General features: G+C 41.7%; 1 long non-coding RNA gene across 6 annotated transcripts; it reads right to left on the bottom strand.

Moving 5' to 3' along the window:
- Positions 1–225: 225 nt before the first annotated feature.
- On the bottom strand, positions 226–4785 carry LOC125507288 (uncharacterized). 6 transcript variants are annotated; one of them, XR_015601575.1, is made up of 5 exons: positions 4511–4785; positions 4183–4435; positions 2729–3349; positions 1034–2124; positions 226–960 (listed from the first exon to the last, which is right to left on the bottom strand). It is a non-coding gene; the product is annotated as an uncharacterized LOC125507288 (long non-coding RNA). The 6 variants fall into 6 exon arrangements; XR_015601577.1 differs by having other exon boundaries at positions 226–1287; positions 1423–2124; positions 4511–4783; XR_015601579.1 differs by having other exon boundaries at positions 226–1274; positions 1423–2124; positions 4511–4783.
- Positions 4786–5293: the final 508 nt, after the last annotated feature.

Genomic DNA, 5293 nt, shown 5'->3' with positions numbered 1-5293 from the left:
GTTCTTCTATACCTCGCTCTCGCTCTCGCTCTCCCTTTCATTCACACAGTAATTATCTCTAGTAATTGTGCAATTCACGTGTTGGATACTACCACTTATAAGTTAAAATAACCGGAGGCATAATATTTGGGAGCTACACCTCAGTTCAAGAGTACATATTAGCATGTTTGTTCAAGGAACCATATATCAACGAAGTTACCATGGTGTCGACGTGCAACCACAAAATGAACTTTAATATCTCTCACGAGCTACTAAACCTGTGAATTAAACCACTCTCAACAATATTGTACAGTACCAAGATAACACATGAATATTTATTTATTGTACATATACCCAGCTACTTTGAACAAAGCACGGCCTCCAGGCTAAGATTTGTATGCATATCTTATTAACATTAGCCCTTCGCAAACAATTACAATGCTCACAAGTAAAATAAAGGTTTCCTCTTACTGTAATGCAACTAAAAACAGATTATAACTTGTTAGCACTTTACTGCCACTATATGAATTTCTCTATTTTTATTTATTTAGTTCCAGATTGTAATGTCAAATCCAGCAGTCTATGCAATACATATCATACATAATAAAAATCATTAGGTGAGAAAAATAAATATGCTAGGTTTAAAGGTTCGGTCTAAATATGTCAATATCATTTCAGAATGTATACTTGTCAGCCAAGCTTATGTAATTGTTGGCATAAAAAATTAACAATCACGCCATGCCAACTTTCTTGAAAACAGAAGCCACCTTTCTATATATCTAAAAAATGCAATCGCTTAGTGTGCAATGTTGGAAGGCATCTACGTTAAATTGATTGGAGAAATTATCCATCACCCCTAATGGCCTGCTTTTTGCTGCTTTATCCTTACTGTCTTCTTGCATGAAGCAAATCCACCCTATTCTTTTAGCATAACAGCTAGCGACTCTAGTTGCTCCAGTCGACACCAATACTGCCTATTAGCTAGAGTGCCGCATCACTGTTATCAGCAACTGTATCAAGTTAACACAACAACCCATGATTGCGCGTTGAGTACCTGCCGGAGCGGTGGCGCGAGCCTGATGCAGAACTCACAATGCACCCCACACGACGGGGCATGGCGCGAGGCAGCTGGAGCGGCAGTCACCGGCTCCTTGACAACATGGCCTTCGCAGCAAGTATGTGATGAAGCCCTCTCTCCAACAGAACCTGCAACTTCACCTTCATTTTCCTTCTCTTGCTCTGCTTTGGGTTCTTCTGGCAGGAACCTGATCCTTGGTGTTGGTGACAATCACTTGCTGTCCAAACCTCCTAGTACATTGCGAATCATTATCTGATCTACAAAACACACTTAGGAAAAGCAATACTACATCCAAGGATATGCACATATTGACCGATGCAGCAAAACCAAACACAAATAAATCATTGGATGGTCAAGACTCCTACATTGCATATTATCGCCCTAGTATGTAGATCTGCAGGTAGCCGATCACATGAGAACCGTGATCAAATGCAGTATACCTGGAGAAACAATAGAAGTGAAATACTTCAAAATCTAATTTGGGAAGAAGCAAGATCCTTTGCTTACATGAGAACTGTGATGATACAGTCAGCGCATCAGTTGATAGTTGCGTTGGAGATGAAGAAAAGTAAACTATCAACATCTCTTTCCAACAGGTATTACCTATCAACATCTCCATCTTTCTCACCCATTCTCTATCTCCCTCTGCTCCAGTCCAGACCCATAAATTTCCCGCAACCTCTCCATCCCCCTTTGTATCCTCCCCAGTCACCACGGGCCGCCTCCTCCGCCGTCCTGCTGGATCGTACCGTGACGCTGCCTACTGCCCAGCTTGCGGATCCTACCATGCTTAACAGTTGACTACCTGAACCTGTACAAACCTAAACTACATGTGCAAAAGACACTCGTATGCTCCTGCTAATTAATCAAGCCTAAATTCACTTGTTTGACTGGATGGATCCTCTGTTGATTCATGCGCTCCGAGATGGATGGATCAAATCCCTGGCTTCACTTGAGCACACCTGGTATCAATGAGTGGGTCACTCAACTCCACCGTCCGATGAATCTGCTCTAGCCCCTGGACGGGCCTCAGACCTCGAATTCATCGATCATACGGTGGTGTAAAACTACAATAACATCAAAAGCAACTACTGTGAGTTACTCAAATCGAACAAAAAGAGACATATATTTTTCAAAGAGAAATTAGAGGTGCTTCACATTAATCCATATAGAAAAGGAGCAGCAATTTAACAACCATATGAAGGCACCCCCCACAACTTGCTCAGGCTACTTTATAGTGTGCATTGTTCTGGAGGCCATGATCCACCCACAACAGAATCCCCGACCTTTCTTGCCCCAAAATCATACAGAATATTATGCACAGAATTATCCAAATTGCTACTAAAAGCTACCAGCCAACAGCAAGAAGAAGAAAAAGAAATTCTTAGTATTCTATATATAAGTGTTTAAACAGAACTTCTACCTGGCTTTTCAAGGGAAAAAGGGAAAAGAAAGGATGTAAGCTAGTACTTTAGCACTAAAAAGTGATGTTGCATTAGAATAGTAGGAGTACAGGAAAAAAATAGAAGAACCATCTCAATAGCAGAATTCTTCTACCATCAGAGTTCTCACAACCATCAAGATAAAAAAAACTCAGCTCGACAAACTGATTTAACTAATGCTAAATAAATTGATGATTTTCTCAAAAATTTCTCCAAGTAAACAACACACCTCTTGCAAATGTAGTTGTCGACTTGAATGGAATACTCGCAGCAGTCGACATGCCCGTTGTATTCCTGCTATGACCATTCGCCCGCCAACCTGCTGCAAGCCCACAACTGCATGGTGCTGCTCATTTGTTTGGGAGATTGCAGACGCAGCTGCAAGTCAACCTCTGCTCCAAAGTGCATGTCTGCAGCTCCATGTCGTTCCATGATGTTGACAGCATGTGCTTAGCTCAAGAGATGGAGACATTATCAAAGAATCCTCATTTAATTATCTATGTATGCCATGATAACATAAAAAGGACATTGCATTGATGTAGGCATGAAACGAAGTGCCAGATTATACAGTTTCATATACACTTTTATGGTTTTATTCATATATCATACGGTGTGTCGACAAATGGCACTACTGTGTGAGATCAATTAATTCTGAATATGCAAGTCTAGGACGGTACTGCCCCAGTAATAATATATGTGTAACTATGAGCTAATTTCCAGCATATTCAGTTAGCAGTTGGATGAGTACTATTTTTTATCATCTCAGATTCCTACCAACATGCCAGCCATTGTCCTTGTTCCTATCACGATGTGATTCTTCAGATGGACACTAAAATGATGAATTTTCTACCTGCACACAATTGTAACATGCCTTTATATTAGTATATATTCAAGGATGGAACATGCCTTCAGATGCATGCAAGCTTTACGTTGCTGACCTTTGGGTCACAAATGAAAACAGAACGTACTGCTCTTTAACACAAAAATTACTTGATGTATTTAGGAGATGTCCACAAATAACAAAATTTCTAATTAACTGGGAATAGAAGATTCAAGTAGGTAGGAGTAGATACGTAACAGAGTGATAAAGATTGGCATTAATGCATCTATATATGCTGCAAATCCTTTGTTTAGAGATCTGACGTCAGTTCAACATCAAAAGTGTGACCATCTAGAGAAGTGTGGACTGTGGACATAGGTGCAGAACAACAATTATAGGTATATCAATTACTGACTAAAGTTAGATACAGCCAAAGTAATAACGCTGGGCGGGGTAGTATACAATCTAGACATAGGTTTGATGTAATTCAAAAATGAAAAAATATGATTAGGAAATACAAATGGGAGTATTACTAATTCTTGAGACCAAAGATGTCTTTTCTATTAACATTTATTTTAATAGATAAGAGATGAAATACTTGAAGGGAAGACTACTCCAAGAAAAGATCGTATAACTCCAGAGATGAACTGCCTACAATTTCAGCTAACAAATATTCCAGAATTGATCCATGGTTAACTTGAACATATCAAATTAACTTTGACTTGGTGGACCGATACTCTACGTTCATCATCATAACCCTTTTAACTTTCCACAATATGTGCTTTCCCAGGTACCAGTTAGCACTGACCTATGGTTCTTTATCTAGTTCAATTAAGGGAAGTGATGCAAACTGAGTTACTTACTGAGGTCCAAAATGGATCGATATGCAGAGATGTAGAAGGTCCTGCATTGGAAAAAAGCCAGCATGGGGCTACGATATACGTCGTCCTGAACCTTGACTTAACGGTGCATCATGTTCTACACATGATGGACAAGATGTTTCAATAGAAAGTCCTTGAGGAGCTGCATGTCCATGGCGTCCCAGATCCGTGAAGAAGCCCTTGACGGCGGCGACCGTGGTGGATGGGGAAATCTCACGGCGTGCTCCATCTGCATCTGCAGCAGAGGATATGAAGAGAAGGTGAGGTGTAGGGGTGGCGGATCCCAGTCAAGAAGGAAGGAGGGGTGAACCTGGGGTCGCCGGAGACGCGCCGGCGAAGCCCTGCCCGAAACCCTAGCCACGGGGTGGGGTTGCGAGCGTGCGGTAGTGTCCGGGAGCGGAGAATCTAGCCGGAGGGAAGGGAGGCGCGGACCGTGGGGAGCTCGGGGGCATGCTGCGCGACGCTGGAGGTCGCCGGAAGCGGCCGGTGTGGGCGGCGGCGGCGGCGACTTAATGGGCGAGAGGGAGAGGAGGCGAGCCCGTGCGTGTGTTGTTGTGTTTTTTTCCTTTGCAAATCTGCTCGGACCACGTGTTGAATACTCCGAGTGCCAGGGTGTTTTCTGCAAAAACGAAACTTTTTCTTAGATATCCACTTAAGATAGGACTGCGGGTTGATTTCTTAGAAACAGAGGGACTGTTTTGAAAAACTGCCATGACGGACGACCAGAAGCAGTAGCTGGTTTATTAGTAGGTAAAGATATGATTAATATTTTTCTGATACGTGGTCAACATTTTCTAAAATTTTGTTTTTACGTTCTACTTTTTATTACACATTTTATATTTTTGGTATACAGCAGGAACATTTTTTTCACCCATGGCCGGCTCACCCCGTGCCTCCCTTCAGGCGACGCTTCCCGCATTCTCGCGAACAAGATGCAATTAATGGGCTAGGCCAAGGGTGAATGCGGAAGCGGCCGTTAGCTCTGCTCATTCGAGTACCTATTTCCTCGTTTTTCCATTTCATTTTTATTGGTTTAAAATTTTAATTATTTAATAAAATAATAATAACATGTTCAAGAATTTTAAAAAATGTC

This window comes from Triticum urartu, chromosome 1A (genome assembly GCF_056163025.1).
Source record: "Triticum urartu cultivar PI428250 chromosome 1A, HENAU_Tu73, whole genome shotgun sequence".
NCBI classification, from domain to species: domain Eukaryota; kingdom Viridiplantae; phylum Streptophyta; class Magnoliopsida; order Poales; family Poaceae; genus Triticum; species Triticum urartu.
This window is presented reverse-complemented; position numbering and strand designations above follow the sequence as displayed.